At 36.5% G+C, this 17423-nt stretch overlaps 1 protein-coding gene across 1 annotated transcript in view; it reads left to right on the top strand.

Annotated features, from left to right (window-relative positions):
* The window catches only part of GABRB1 (gamma-aminobutyric acid type A receptor subunit beta1), a 416562-nt gene that overhangs the window by 307605 nt on the left and 91534 nt on the right, over positions 1 to 17423 (top strand). The window lies entirely within an intron of this gene.

A 17423-nucleotide genomic window follows, 5' to 3' on the forward strand; every position in this document is an offset into this window, starting at 1 on the left:
TGCTTTTTCACTGATTGCTTTCTTAACAATTCAAGTATTTCCGTCATGAAGATTTAATCTGATTGACTATCTTTTTGTGATTATTTCTCAGCCATCAGCTTACAGGTATTTAAGACCATTAATTTGTGAAACCAATGCTAAGCCACTTCTTGGTTTTAAGAGGTGCAAAAAAGTGCAGTAGATAATTCAGACCATTACTATAGTACCACTTAATGTAACATAAGAAATTGACAGATGTTTATTTAGGTTATCTAAAATACTTTCTAGATCTAAATGTTAAGAAAGTAAGAGAAAATGGAAAAATTCCAGGTGACTCTGTAGTATTGTTGAAGAATAAATGTGTTTCCCCAGTGTCTCATTATTAAACAATTACATTAACTTTCTAGTTCCACTGTATACACAGAAATAGATGAAGGTGTTTGCATCTATATAATTACTTTAAACATAGACATTGATCTACTACCACTAATATCTAGAATGTACAAGAAAATTCATGAACAATCCCCTAATAAATATTCTAATTTTAAATCTCATTATATAAAGAAGTTACTAAGTATTGAAAGGTGTTTCTATATAAAGTATTGATGGTAACTTTTGGTTCAGATACCAAAAAATGACCACTTTCAAACCACAGGAATTAACTATGAACCTAATCATGTATTAATAGCTAACAACATTTGATAAACAAGGCAGAACATTTGTTCAACAAGTAAATCATTACTTTTGAAACTGGTATAGAAAGAGGATAACTCATGGATTGCCCATATATGGGATGTTTTTTACCCTTGACCATTCTTCCATTGACTTTGTGATTTTTTTACCTTGACTTCTGCTGGACAATATTAGCATACAGCAACCATGTGAAATTCCAAGACCTGATGAATTTTGTCATTTGCTTAAAGGAGCAATGAATTTTGACAAATGCTTGAAACTGATTCTGTGTTGTAAATTGTAAGTTCTAAAATCATCAACACTTTCTCCCAAAATGCATGTTTTAATTTATAATGAATACTAAGTTTTTCTATTATAGGTTGACATTTTTCTTGAAGTTTGAAGATTTCTTTATTCATATTTTTTAAAAGATAACTTTAAGTCCATTTAATATAGCATATAATGATCAAAACTACAAATGAAGCAGAAATTAAATGTAACTTTTGTGGGGAAGGGATGGGGAAAGCCCAGGCAACCAGATAGTCCAAAGCAGTCATCAAATTTGATGTCAAATAATAGGCGGTGACCCAGGCATATGACAATCATCGAGGCAGTTTAGCAAGATGCAGCTAGTTGTCTGGACAGATAGATGAACCTAGTAACTGAGACTCAGCTAATATGTACAAATTTGAAAAGGTGGTAATTATCATCAAAGTGATCTAGCAGCTGGTCACAGAACTGCAATCCCTAAAGATACCTAAAACAAAACAAGAAGTCTTGACTGTAAGAACATGGATAATGAGGAGTCTATGATGGCAGGAACTTAGGAGAAAGATTTGCAAGACTAAGCTGGGTATTATATAATACATTTTTGACATAAGTATTTGTAACAACATTTGAGAGATGGTATATCTGAGGCTCAGAGAAGTGAAATAACTTACCAAGAGTCATACAGCAAAAAAAGTAATGAAGTAAGAATTCAAGCCCAAGTGTTCTTCTCTTCATCATGGAATCCTGAATCAACAGGTTAGTAAGGGAGCATAGCATCAATAATTAGAAGCATATGTTGGTCATGGTGGGTCACGCCTGTAATCCCAGCACATGGTAGCTCATGCCTATAATCTCAGCACATGGTAGCTCACGCCTGTAATCCCAGCACTTGGGAAGGCTGAGAAGGGTGGGATCACCTGAGGTCAGGAGTTAGAGACCAGCCTGACCAATATAATGAAATCTCATCTCTACTAAAAATACAAAAATTTGTCAGGTATGGTGGCATGCACCTGTAGTCCCAGCTACTCAGCTACTTGGGAGGCTGAGACAGTAGAATTGCTTGAACCCGGGAGGTGAAGGTTGCAGTGAGCCAAGATCATGCCACTACACTCCAGCCTGGGTGACAGAGGGAGACTCCATCTCCAAAAATAATAATAACAGAAGATGAAGAAGGGGAAGGGGAAGGGGAAGGGGAAGGGGAAGGGGAAGGGGAAGGGGAAGGGGAAGGGGAAGAGGAAGAGGAATAAGAAGAAGAAGAAGAAGAAGAAGAAGAAGAAGAAGAAGAAGAAGAAGAAGAAGAAGAAGAAGAAGAGGAAGAGGAGGAGGAGCAGGAGGAAGAGGAAGAGGAAGAGGAGGAAGAGGAAGAGGAAGAAGAAGAAGATGAAGAAGATGAAGAAGGAGGAGGAGGAGGAGGAGGAGGAGGAGGAGGAAGAAGAATTAGAAGTATAGTGCTAACTGGAAACACTCTTGGCTAGGCTAGGTTGGAAACTCTGAATCAACCAAAGACTGGTCTGTATTCCCTAAATTATCCTTGATAAAGGTCAGTATAGATCCCAGAAGCTGAACTTTACTTTTAGATCAAGGGTCAAACAATTTCAGCTACAGAGAAAAGGTAGCCTGTGGATGCAGGAAAACAGGCAGGCCTTGATTCTATTGATGTTACTCTTTAAAAAAGAAGAAGTTTCTGATGACAGCATAATTTAACTTCAATGTTTTACTTAAAATATATCCCTTATTAACAATAGATAAACCAATGTAGAGTTCTGAAATATTAAGAATAATAATTTTAACCAGTGAAGTAACGTATGCCAATGTGGAGTTTGCGTGAACTTTGCTTGTTTCTACCTAAGTACATAATCAATATGTTGCTAAGTATTAATAAATAATGAATAGATTGTTCATCTGTTTTTTAACTTTTCACAAAGAAACATGTTATTTTCTGAAACAGCTCTTTCTGACTTGACAGTGTATTGAGACTATACTGAGCATTAAAGTGATTACAAATGAGAGGCTCTAGTGTCAGCTGGGAAATAAGAATGATGAAGCAGACAGCCCACTGATGTAAGATTGAACCAATCACACGTTGTGACCAACAGAGCGGAAACTTTGCCTGCATTACAAAATCCACTAGTTTATATGCTCTCCCATCACAATCTCAAGGCTGGCAAAATGTTTTCCTTGGTTAGGTCCTTTGAGACAAATTAAAGATGTTTTGCTTAACTTGATGTCATCTAATCAACTACAATTGAAAAAGCCATAAAGTCTTGTTAAATTGAAAGTTTGCTTGAACTTGGAGCAGATTAATGCTTCGTAGCCCTGGGGTCCCATAACATGAGTTAATGGCATATAGAAAAATCAATCAAGGAATTCAGTCTAAAGAATATTTGGAATTTGAAATCAATAACACTATCATGTGAGGGTTTGATAGCCACGAGCATCATAAAGCTATGGAAAGGGCTTGGAATAATAATCATGAAGGAATCAGGTAGTGCAGATTTTAAAAGATCTGCATGCTAATCTCATCCACTCACTTTCAGTAGACGTTGTCACCTCACCACATCAAAATAATAATAATAAAAGAAAAAGGCATTTAGGTCTGAAATCTCTTATTTTCACTCATCTTCTTTAAAATTCCTTATTCTTCACCACCATTCCGAGTTAGTTCTCTGTATTTCACAGGAAGATGTATTTCTATTTCTTTCTTAGGCTGGTCCTGCCCGCTGTGCTTAGAATTCCATCTCTTTCTTCCTCCTCTGGAGATTGATTATCTCTAGTCCACACAGACCTCACCCCTAAGCTCTCCGATCCTCAATCCTGCCCTGCCTACCTTTTTTTCTTATAGCCTGTGAACAAGCTGAAAACTCTTCTCATCTTAAAACACCTCCACTCTACCCCCACATTTCCCTGAAGCTTTTTTCCTAATCTCTCTCTCTCTTTTTCTCCAAAGTACTTGAAAGCATAGTCTATATCTGTTGTCTATTGCCTCAACTTCCTCTCAACCCACTGCAATCTAGCACCTGTCTACCCACCTCCTGCCTCTGCTGAAACTGTTCTCAGAAAGGTCACAAAGGACCTCTTTACATTCAGTCTTACTCTATGACTCCCAAATTTATATCTCCAACTGAGATCTCTTCTGAGCCCCAGATTGATGTACTAGCACTCTTCTTGGCATGTCTGTTTTGATGTTTCAAAGGCATCTTAAATTTAATTTGCTTAAAACTTTACTCTTGATTTTTCCCTTTCAAATGAATTTCTTTCTCAACCACTTTAATGTCATTATCTGACCATAATCCTGGGATTAATTGTTAACAGCTCCATTTCTCTCAAACTCTGCTGATCCCTTCTATTGTCAAGTACCATCCATACTACCTGCAAAACATTTATCAGGCCCATCCATTTTTCCCCCAGTTGCCACCAGTCTTTTCCAAACTATCATTACTTTTTACGTGGACCATTGCAGCTGTCTGTCTACAGTTTTCTTTCACTTTTGTCTCCCTCTAACCAAATTTCTCCCCAGCAGCCACAGTGATCTTTGCAGGATGTAAATTGGATCATATTATTTACCAGCTTTAAAATATTCAAAGACTTCCCATTACACTGGTAAAAGTGTCCACTCTTCTTGATCTTCAAGCTCTTGTGTGACTTGATCTTCCTCATTATCTTAAATCCCATCTGTCACTGTTTTCCCCTTGTTTTCTGTATATACAACTCCAGCACTACAGAATTCTTTGTTTCTTACAGGCAAAATTTTCTCTTATCTCGTCTTAACCATCTTGTTTCTTCTGGCTAAAATGATTTTTCCCATCATAGTTTTTTGGTTTCCTCTTCTCATCCTTCAGTCCTCACTTCACATGTCACCTTCAATAAGAGGCTTTCCTAAGACTCCTCCAATCTAAGCTAGGAACCAGTAGTTGTTCTCATTTAAAATTCTTTTTTAGTTTCCCATTGCTATTGTCTGAAAGTTTGTGTCTCTCCAAAACTTGTATGTTGAAACCTAATCCCGAATATAATGATACTAGGAAGTGGAGCCTTTGGAAGTGATTAAATCACGAGGGCAGAGTCCACATGAATGAGATAATGGTAGTCCCCACTTATTTACAGTTTTGCTTTTTGTCTGAAAATGTTAAATGGAAAATTTCAGAAGTAAACATTCATCAGGTTTAAATTGCACCATTGACTGTAGCATGATGAAACCTCCCATCATCATGCTCTGTCCTGGCTGGGACATAAATCATCCCTTTATCCAGTGTATCCAACGTATATGCTGTCTATAACGCTTACCTATTAATCATTGATACCATCTGCTCCTGACATCCCACCCCTGATGTCATCATGGCTTGATGATCCAGGATCACTCAAAGCAGATAATGCTCCACTTGATATATCTTTAGAAGACCAGTAGTAACCAAAAGCTATGTCACAATGCCTACATCATTCACCTCACTTTATCTCATCGTGCAGGCATTGTATCATCTCACATTATAAGAAAAAGGGTGAGGACAGTATAATAAGATATTTTGAGTGAGAGCGTAATTCATAGTTCTTCAGAGGGATAGAGCCAGTAGGCTACACATACCCTATGGGCTGCATTTTATATAAAATAAAACGTATAATGTATAAGAAAAAATATAAAATTCTATATAAAATATGGCCAATCAAGCCAATAGGATATGTAGAGCATATACATATACATGGAATATATAAAATATATAAAGAATATGTATTTACATATTTTTAGAAATATATACATTTATATATATATACACACATAAATATATATATATATATATATATATATATATATATATTTAGAATAGAATCCTTTCTATTCTAAATGGGTACCAATACTATTCCCTCTCTCTCTCACTTTCTGTCTCTATATATATGCTACATATATATAAATATTAGTATATAATTATATAAAATCTATCTAGATTATCTATATATATATCTTCTATATATATATAGGTATGTGTATGACACATGGCTACTAACACCATTACGTATACATAAGTGTATATATTATATACCAGTACATATATATAAGGTATATATAGAGATAAAGTACAGACAAGAAATATATATGTATATATATATATATATATATATATATATATATAGAGAGAGAGAGAGAGAGAGAGAGAGAGAGAGAGAGAGAGAAAGGTTTTTTATAAGGAATTGGCTCACGCAATTATGGAGGCTGACAATCTCAAGATCTACGGAGTGAGTCAGCCAACTAGAGAGCCAATGGTGTATTTCCACTCCCAGTCCAAAGGCTTGAGAACCAGAACTGATAGCATAGCTCCAGTCTGAAGACCTAACAGACTCAAGACCCAGGAAGTACTGATGTTTCTATTTCAGTTCAAAGGCAGGAAAAAACCTGATGTACCAGTTTCAGGGTAGTCAGACAGGAGGAGTTCTCTCTTACTCAAGGGAAGGTCAGTTTATTTGTTCTACTCAGGCCTTCAACTGATTGGATGAGGCCCACCCACACTGGGAGTCAGGGGCAAGATGCTTTATTCAGTCTACTGATTTAAATATTAATATCCTCCAAGTAACAGCCTCACAGGAACACCCAGAATAATGTTTGACTACTAGATACCTCATGTTCCAGACAAGTTGATGCATAAAGTGAACCATCACATCCAGAAATACTAGATTTGAACCAATTCAATTCCATTTAATTCAACTTGCACTTCTTAAGTAACAACACATGGCTCCATGTACCACTAAATGCTGGTTATACAGCAGCAACAAGTAGACAATAAAAGCTACAGAAAGGTACGTTTAGAAATTAAGAGACTCTCCAATGAGCGGCAATGTTCATTCATGAAATAGGTTCCTGCTTAAGAAAGAACTTTCCCTACCACAGAGACAATTCAGCAAATTAGAAATGTCCACAAACCAGAAATAATATAGAGGACCTTCCTATTCAAAGGCCAGTTTAATTTTATAAACTTCAAGCTCTCTTTTAGCCTCAAAATATAGACCGCTGGGAGTTTATTAAATTCAATTACATCACTAATACATTGCTTTCTGTGCCTGTCTAAAATATTAATTCTAAAGTGATACGGATTTATAAAGGAAATTAAAATATAGGAAAAAATATGACTATATAAACGTAAATACTCACAAGGAAAATATGAAATACAGGACAATTACAAGCAAAAGCCTTTAAACCATTCTTACTTTATTGCTCCCTGCCAAATCATTAGTCCTGATCTGAAATAATGTAAAACCAGCATCTACAACATGCTGCACACTTTCTATTCATGGATGCGAAACACCAAAAATAGCAGAAGTAAATTGAACTTCATGAATTATTCATGACTTCCCTTGCTTTATGTCCCCATTGTCAAGGAAATTAGCAGCATTGGATATCTCCTTAGATAAATTTGATTTTGCCATATTCAGTAGACTACTTAATGAAAATGAACATTTCACATTTATGTTCATAGAAATGTTAATGAATTTTAGTGCCTGTAGCTTTTTTGATGAGCAGTGGGGTGGGTGTAGAAAGGAAGGGAATATTTTTTTCAGAATTAATTATTCCTTTTTCCAGCCTGCTTCTTTGAAACTGTGAAAAAGCACTCTCTCTGAAAAGTATCTGATCTTTCAAAGTTATAAAATAAAAGCCAGTGAAGGAATGGAGATACTTTTATGAAAATTAGTTTTGCAATCAACTTGACTATAAAGTTAGCCTTATAGTTGCTCACTTTTACACTACAGACATTTTATTTTCCATCCATGGTCAAGCAGCTGTGTAGATTGATGAGGATATTTCAGATTTACTGATTTAGATTTCTGGAAGTTTGTTCTTCCATTGGTGTTATGATGGATGACCGTTTTGCAACTAGATTCCAAAGAGGAAGTGTAAAATAAAGCTCATTTCTTTAAATCTAAAGCTTTTAGGGAATAACCAAACCACTTAAAGACACATTTTATAAAGGAACTTTGGTCTTCTAATACTGGACACCCTTGCTGAAAGAAGGAGCTTTGATTCACTTGAGATACAAACTTGATAGTAACAGTATCTAATATTTATTAATGTGCCAGGCACTTTATAAAGATTCCCCATTGATTCCTCCCACAAGAAGGAAATCAAAGCATCAAGGTAGATCAAGGTAGATCAAGGTAGTAACTTCAAGACAAAAAATCTATAGAGGTTTGAATAAGATTTGAACTCAGGCAATCTGACTGGCAAGTCTAAGATTTAGCCCTTATAGCCTCTTGATAAAACTTACTTTTCAATAGTGTCTTCATAAAACCTTTTTCTCCAGCTGCCTTATTGTGTGTGAGTTGGGTGGTTTTAGGTGTACTCTATCTGGACAGGAAGCAAACACCTAAGAAGAAAGCACATTTTAATTGGTCCTTCTCTCTAACTGAATCTGCCCCACTTCAGTCCTTAAGTAGGCTTTATTTTTGACATTCTTTCCAGTTAAACTGAATATTGATATATTTTTAGAATCACAATTATTTTACTAAATCACTTCTATAAATGCAATAGATCACACAGTGGCCAGAAATACTTTCTCTTCTAAATGACTACGAATACTATTCCCCCAAACCATATTAGTGTGGTGCTGGGCCTGAAAACAATGGTGCTACAGTTTCAAGGTCCATTTATTATTCATAATTATAGGAAAACAGGCAGGTACTATATTCAAAGTCAATTTATTATTCATATAGATGCATGAACATATATAACCTTGGAAATAGACATATTCTTTTGAGGACTCTAAGATTTTCTATGAGCCACATCCACATAGGAATCATGAAACATGTTTAGTTTCCATATAGCATTAAATTTCCACATTTAAGTTGCATAATTCTTATCTTTAAGGGTAAAGATTTTTTAAAGGGAGCTTTTAAAAAATATTCATACTATGCCCCATCCCAAACCAATAGCATTAGAATTTGTGGAAGGTGGGTATGGGCACAAACATTTCTTTTTTTTTTTTTTTTTTTTTTTTTTTTTTTTTTTTTTTGAGACAAAGTCTCTCTGTCACCCAGGCTGGAGTGCAGTGGTGAGATCTCGGCTCACTGCAACATCCACCACCCAGGTTCAAGTAAAACTATTGCCTTGGCCTCCCGAATAGCTAAGATTACAGTCTCCCGCCACCATGCCCAGCTAATTTTTGTATTTTTAGTAGAGGCAGAGTTTCATCATATTGGCCACCATGCCCAGCTAATTTTTGTATTTTTAGTAGAGGCAGAGTTTCATCATATTGGCCAGGCTGGTCTCAAACTCCTGACCTTGTGATCCACTCGACTCGGCCTTCCAAAGTGCTGGGACTGCAGGCATGAGCCATGGCTCCCGGCCAGCACAAGGACTTTTTAAGTTTCTAAATTGATTCCAATATGCAGCCACATTTAACAGCCACCGTTCTAAGGTTGCCATGCACCGGTTATTTTTCCTCTTCTCTTTTTCTTTAACCTCCTCTTTCAGTAGACCAGTTCTCTAAATAAGCAGAATAGAAACATAGAAATGAAATAAAGTATAGCAAAGAACATAAAATAGCATGATTTTCAAAGAAAGAAATCACTGAAGTTATCAAAAGAAAAATTGTAAACTATTCTTTTATTTTCTCTGGAAAGAAGTCTTCATTTTTTTCTCTTCAAAGTGAATGCCTTGAAACAGGTGGACCAGTGGACCCTTCATTATGTTAGAATTAAGTGCTCCAGCCTGATATTCAAATCTATGTAATAAGAAAGCAAGTTTTTACAGGATGCTAATCTACTTTTAAAACCCATAAATATATTAATATATATCATATATTATCTTATATATCATATATATGATATATAATATATCATAATATTATATCATAATTAATATGTGACATATTAATATGAATGTGACCAATAAATATTAATTTGTGTAATGATGCTGTGAAAAGGGAAGTTATCCACACTTGGGAGAGAGAGGCACGGTCGTCAGCCACTTTAGCAACATTCTCTACCATGTCAAAGAAATAAAGCAAGTTAAAATGTATGCTTGAAGAAATACACAATGGTTTTTACAAGAATAGCTTTTCAGACCCAGTACGGTGGCTCATGCCTGTAATTCCAGCACTTTGGGAGGCTGAGGCTGGCAGATCACCTGATGTCAGGAGTTCGAAACCAGCCTGGCCAACATGGTGAAAATTCGTCTCTGCTAAAAATACAAAAATTAGCTGGGCGTGGTTGTGCACACCTGTAATCGCAGCTAATCAGAAGGCTGAGACAGGAAAATCACTTGAACCTGGGAAAAGGAGTTTGCAGTGAGCAAAGATCGCACCATTGCACTCCAGCCTGGGTGACAAAAGAAGAAAAAGAATAGCTTGTCAAACTGAAATCAAGCACAGTCTATTTCTTTCAACTACAAAAAATTATATAAGAATAATTTTTGTGTTAATCTTCATCCCACCACACTGTATCCTATAGGTACTGACTGTACTAATTTGATTGTGTAAAAAAGTAGATTTCTCTGAAAACTCCTAGCACATTATTGCATTGATTCCAAATCAATTGTATCCCCAAGAGTTAGATTATGCAGATCTACAATGCAGACAAAAAAATCTCACTGAACAGAGCCAAGGGCTTGCCTGCTCTCATCTTAGGCACTATTAGAGCAGAATCACGTAACCTGTCTGAGTTGCTCCTTGTAATGCTTGTCAAACAATCATGTGCATACATAGATCTGGTTAAAAATCAGATTCGGAGTTAGTGAGCCTGAGCTGGGGCTTAAGAGTCTGTATTTTAAATATTTCCCAGCTGAAGCTAATGTTGTTGGTCAATTGACTCAATTTTGAGTATTAAAAATCTAGAGTCACACTCATAGGCGAGTGTTGAACAATGAGAACACATGGACACAGGGAGGGGAGCATCACACACTGGGGTCTGTGGGGGGAACTAGGGCAGGGACAGCGAGGGGTGGGGAGTTAGGGAGGGATAATACGGGAAGAAATGTCAGATATAGGTGATGGGGAGGAAGGCAGCAAACCACATTGCTGTGTATGTACCTATACAACAATCTTGCATATTCTTCACATGTACCCCAAAACCTATAACACAATAAAAAATATTTTTTTTTAAAAAAAAGGAAAACAACTGCTTTCTGAAAACTACTGTCAAAGCACAAAGGTTTTCAGAGATAATAACTCTGCTTCTGTGTGCAATAAAAATTTCATTTAAAAAATTTAAAAAAAAATCTAGAGTCAGTAAAAAATAAATAAAATATAAAAAACCTGTCTCACCTATCCTCTTCAATCTATTTTCCCAGGCTGTTTGCTTCCTAATGTGATTTAAATAATTAACTAACTAAAAGCCTTTTTTTTTTTTTTTTTTTGAAATGGAGTTTTGCTCTTGTTGCCCAGGCTGGAGTGCAATGGCGTGATCTTGGTTCACCGCAACCTCAGCCTCCCGGGTTCAAGTAATTCTCCTGCCTCAGCCTCCCAAGTACCTGGGATTACAAGCATGCACCACCACACCAACCTAATTTTGTATTTTTAGTAGAGATGGGGTTTCTCCATGTTGGTCAGATTGATCTTAAACTCCAGACCTCAGATGATCCTCCCGCCTTGGCCTCCCAAAGTGATGGAATTACATGCGTGAGTCTCCAAGCCCGGCCACCAAAAGCTTTTTTCACACCAGTTGCTCAGCCCTTGAATCAGAGAGTTTGAGTTTTAAATAAACTGAGGCAGAAAAGTCATTTTCAAATTACCTGAAATACATATATCTGAACAGAAAATTTTGTTAAGTAACATTCCTGGCATTTCTTACATGTATAAGACTTCCAGAAATATTTATTTCATTAATCCTTCTAAACCTACTTTAAAAATAATATTTGGGTGAATATTTTTATGTAGAAAGGGCTTATTTTAACAAAGAAAAAATTTTTTAAACTCTATTTGATTTTATTTGACTCTATGTCCAGAAACCAGAGGTTTTTTTAGAGGAAAGAGCACATAGTTACACCTCCGCTATCTAGAGGTCTACAATTTAATGAGTCATTCTGGAGAGCACAAGTTTTTCAGATTTATTTTAACTATTCTTGATGTGAATCTTTCTCAATACAGAATTCTGAAAAGCGTTTATCCTTTTTGATGATTCAAGGTCATAACTGTGAGAGTTTCTCATGATGTGTTAAAGCTCTAGCTTCACATGAATTGAAGGCAGATGTAAGGGACTTGTACTTTGATCTTCCTAGTGACCTGAAAACCTATCTTTTTGTAAGTATCTGCCTAGGCAGAGTGATGAACTACCTTTCTATATAATTAATGTGTCAACAGTAGAAAAGCCCATCTGAGTCATTAGGCATATTTTTACAACTTAGGACATAGGTGTTTTTCTGACATAGTTCTCATTTTAATTAACCTAATCTCTTCACTAGGAATCAGTAATTGTTTTAGCATGAATTGTGAGCTTCAGGGTCTCAGTCATGGCCCAGATCCTGAATGTCTGCCTCCTCATTACCTTCCTCCATCCTATCTGCAGTAATGGTAGGTTCTCACAGGTCACCTGGATTCACTCAGTATCCGGTTATTGAGTTATAAGTGCTTTCTACATGAACACTCCTATTCTCCTTGTTATTGACATTATTTTATATCTTCCTCTTTGTACGTGTTCATGTTATATATAGAGGGAAGGTATGTTACATAATTGTCAACTGATTTTAGATTGGAAATATTTGGAAGTATCCTCCCATCTGCCTCAACAAATGCAAAATGATACTCTCCCTGTTGTCCCTCTTATTATTTACTTCAAACTGTTCATCTGGTTGCATAATAAAAGGAACAAACCTGATTCTACTACATTTTCACAGCTTCTTGACCCTTATGTACAGTTACAATAAAACTAAATTTTCTTCATAGTTGCATGAAGTTTAAGAATTAAAAGTATTCTTCTGCTGCTGTGATGTCAGGTTATATTACTCTTTTTAAAGTTTTACTTTGAAGAGAATTTCATGCATAGCAAACATTGAGAACTCTATCTTTTGTTCCATTTGAGGATGAATAATAATGCTACAATGATAACATGAATAAAAGTGGCAAAAACTAAAGTAAAAGCATGCTGAGATTGAATCTCAGGTGCCATGTTCACATGCCACAAAGACCATGAGAAGGGCAATCCAAGAGTAGGTCAAGGTGAGATATATGTTGAATATATCTGCAGGCATAAATGCAGAATATTTAAACCTAGCAAAGATGACACTGGACACCAGCTATAAGACTTACGCATTACTCTGACTGAATTCACATGGGAAGCATTTTTTTGTGGTAAGTTCTCTTTTAGACATTCAGTATCTACCCTTAGAAGTGAACTGGTCTTTCTAAATCAAAGCTCTGAGAAAATGCCATTGACCAAGTGAAAGAAAGCTGCAAGTAGAGCCCAGATCACTTTTTAACAATTTAAATTGTTATCATCTATTAGACATTTAAGTGGAGATATCAAGTGAAAGTCTAAGTCTAGAGTTCAGAAGAGAAATTCTACCTGGAAATATAAATTTACAAGCCATGATCTTATAGACATATTTAAACCCATGAATCTGAATGGCATTGCCAAAGTAATTAGTGTAGCTCACGTAGAGGACTGAGTGTAAGTCTTGGTCAAATCAGCACTAGAGGCTGGGGAGATAACAGAAAACACAAGCATGGCAATGGTTACGTACAAGTGCATAATAAATAACAACCCATTTAATTTCAACCATGACTCTATCAGTAGGTGCCACCTTTCACATTTTCCCAAAGAGGAAGCATTGTTACCATTTACCAAAAATGAAGCCGAGACACAGTGGCAATAACTAATTTGCCCATGTTCAAACCTAGTAAGTGGCAGAGCCGAATCCACGAACAAAAAGGGATGACAGTGAGGAAGGAGAAAACCTAGGAGAGAAAGGGAAGCTGGAAATTAAGGCCAAAAAAAAAAAGTTCTAGAAAAAGAAGTGATCACCTGGGACAAATGTCCCTGATAGTGCAAGTTGGATGAGAACTGATAACCAACAATTGGATTTAGCAACATGGAGTGCTGGGAGTGAAAATCTAAATGGAGTTAATGGAAGCTAGTCCAGGAGATAATTACAGTTATGAGGGAGCTAAGACACAGTCAAAAAGTGGCCTATTAATAAGCCACAGTGCCTGGAGGGGTAAAGGATTATTGGAATCAGGAAAGAATTAGATGGAAAGATAGGAGGTAGTGGTTATAGAGTAAGTTATATGAAATTAATACTATGGAGGTGATGCAGTTATTGGTCATAACAAGGTCTAGAGATGGGAGTGAGTGGTGAGGTAAAATGGAGGAAATGATCATCGCAGAGACCAAAGAATTTAAAATCTGGTATATAGAAAAATAATCCACATATTAAAGAAAATGTGGCACATATATATCATGGAACACTATGGAGCCATAAAAAAATAATGAGTTCCTGTCCTTTGCAGGGAAATGGATGAAGCTGGAAATCATTCTCAGCAAACTAACACAGGAACAGAAAACCAAACACCGCATGTTCTCACTCATGAGCGGGATTTGAGCAATGAGAACACATGGACACAGGGAGGGGAACATCACACACCAGGGCCTGTCAGCAGGTGGGGGACTAGGGGAGGGATAGCATTAGGAGAAATATCTAATGTAGATGACGGGTTGATGGATGCAGCAAACCACCATGGCACATGTATAACTATGTAACAAACATACACATTCTGCACAAGTATCCTAGAACTTAATGTATAATTTAAAAAATAAATAAAATAAAGAAAAATAATCTATATGTATATTGGATTCACAAAGAACTAAAACAGGAATTTGAGGTTGAAATTGAAGCCAAACATAGAAAAGGGAGAAAAATTAACTTTGGATTGGCAGATGACAACAGCAATAAGATGACATAAGATTCAAATTTAGTAAAGAATAAGGGAGAATAGTCTGGAAAGGACAATAAGAAACAAAGAGTCACTTGAACCAGGAAGGCAGAGATTGCAGTGAGCTGAAATTGCATCATTGCCCTCCAGCCTAGGTGACAGAACAAGACTCCATCCCCCCACCACCACAAAAAAAGAAAAATAAACAGTCACTTCATATAACTTCCAGGCTTAATACCAGGGATGTAGGAGAAAAAGCAGCTACCACTTGAGAGAACTGTTGGGTAAGCTATGTTTGTAAGGGAGAGCCAGGTTTTGATAAGATGAGGTGGTGAGGATGAGAACATTGAGGATAGGGAGATTTTACTTTTGATGGATTATGTGCTTCAGTGGGCATAAAGGAGGGTTTTGGAATTATGGTGGGCTAAGAGCTGAAGACAGAATAAAGAATGTATAGATCAGCCAGGTGCAGTGTCTCAGCTTGTAATCCCAGCTCTCTGAGAGGCAGAGGAAGGTGGATCACTTGAGGTCAGAAGTTCAAGACTAACTTGGCCAACATAGTGAAATCCTGTCTCTACAGAAAATATAAAAATCAGCTAGGTTTGGTAGCACATCCTGTAATCTCAGCTGCTTGGGAGGCTGAGGCAGGAGAATCACTTGAACCCTGGATGCACTGAGCCAAGATCATGCCACTGCACTACAGTGCCTGGGTGACAGAGCCAGACTCCATCTCAAAAAAAAAAAAAAAAGAATGTATAGGTCCTTATGGAATGTCATTAAAATATCATGTAAAGTGCCCAGTACAGTGCTTACTGCATTTTAACTACTCAGTAAATAGTAACAACTGTCATGAAAGCACAGGATAATCAGCTGTTTGCTTGCTGCAGAATTCTGGACTGCTTCAACTTCTGTACCAGTTGTGAGTGCTCCTGTTCTTCATTTTTCTCATACTTGTCGTCAGTCTGATTACTGCCACTACTGCTGTCAATGTCATCAGTTTCCTCTCTTCAATTCTAGCCATTTTCTCCCGTATTTCTTGGCTTCCACCTAAAAATCTCATCTTTCTGTACATCACCAATCAAATCAAAGCTCTCTTCTCCTTTGCTCTGGAGCTGACTGATGACAAACTGCTGCTTGTCTCACTCTTCCTAGCTGTTATTTATCTAAGTTTCCAGATGTTTCTGATTCTTTCATCCTGCAAGTGTTCATTGTGCACATGCCATTCCTGACCCTGTGAGTACTTTTAGGATGACAAGATGACTACATCCTAGTTCACCAAAAGCTTACATTCCCAAAGTAGCATTTTTACAGATGCACCATATCATTCTCAAGAGTTTTAGACAATCAGAAGTTAGATCATTGACCAGTAACTAGAGAAAACTTTCATTGATATTTTAACTTTAGTGTTAAATTTCAATGTGCCTTTTTTGTCAAGTCCACAGGCTAGTGACTCAATTCTTTTTAGGCTAACTTGTGATCACTTGAAAAGACTCTGAAGGCAGGTTTATAGGCTTTCCCTATTACTGGCAGGTTAAATATTAATAAAGCTACTAGTTTCAGCTTAACCCTGTGTACCTCTTTGTGAAGCAGACAATTTTTCGACATTCATTTCTGTGTTCTACAAAACACCATGCAGATGATTGCTGCCTGCTTGGTAGACAAGGAGGTGATGTGACAAGGAATTTAGCTCATGGTTCCTTTCTAATTCCCAGGAAAGAAATATCCATTATTTATTGCACTGAATATTTATTCACAATTCTAGATAAATCTTCTGTTTTTTTAAGGAGGGAAAATGGGAGTTGAGGGCAGATACTTTGGTACATTTTCCAAAAATATCCACTTGTGGATTTAACAGTTCAGTTCCTAACACTTTGAAGAATCAAACAGAACGTTAAAAAAAAATCTTGGTTAGTAATTCAGATACTCATAAATCTATTCATTCACCCACGAAGTTTCTAGACTCTTTACCGTGTGTCATGAACTATTCTAGGCAAAATAAACCCAAACTCTAATGTACTTTATTATCCACTATATGCAAGTATAAAATAATCAAAACAGTAGGAAATGTAATGCAGGAATGATGAAGAGGAAGGATTGACAGGTATGTGGTCTGTGAGCATGTGTGGTACAGACACTCTGTTTTAGATAGGGAAGTCATGAAAAGCCAATAACACTACTCAAGGAAAGTAAGCCACAGCATCTGTGTACATTTCCTAGACATGAAAAACAGGCATTGAGCTGTTGAAACATCTGTTCAGTGACAGCAAGACACTCAATGATTCTGAACTGCGGCTTAGGGAGAACAGAACATGCTTAAGTGCCCTGAAAGTTACTTTTATTGAATTTTTATCAATGTCCATGAATTATTGCATTTGACCAATTATGAGCAAGTACCTAGAAGTAATGACATATTTATGTGTGTGTGTGCACATGTGTCTATATGTGTGTGGGTGTGTGTGTGTGTGTGTGTGTGTGATACATTTATATGTTTTTTAGTCCCACAGCAACCTATAGGAAAAGTAAGAGAATTGTCATTAGCTCTATCATGCTGATGGAGTCACCAAGCCCAGAAGTTAATTAAATTTACCAAATATATACAGTTAAAAAGTGGCTAAGCCCAGACTACATAATGGGCTATATGTGTTAAAAATCTGTTCTTTT

Source organism: Saimiri boliviensis, chromosome 3 (assembly GCF_048565385.1).
Source record: "Saimiri boliviensis isolate mSaiBol1 chromosome 3, mSaiBol1.pri, whole genome shotgun sequence".
Taxonomy (NCBI): domain Eukaryota; kingdom Metazoa; phylum Chordata; class Mammalia; order Primates; family Cebidae; genus Saimiri; species Saimiri boliviensis.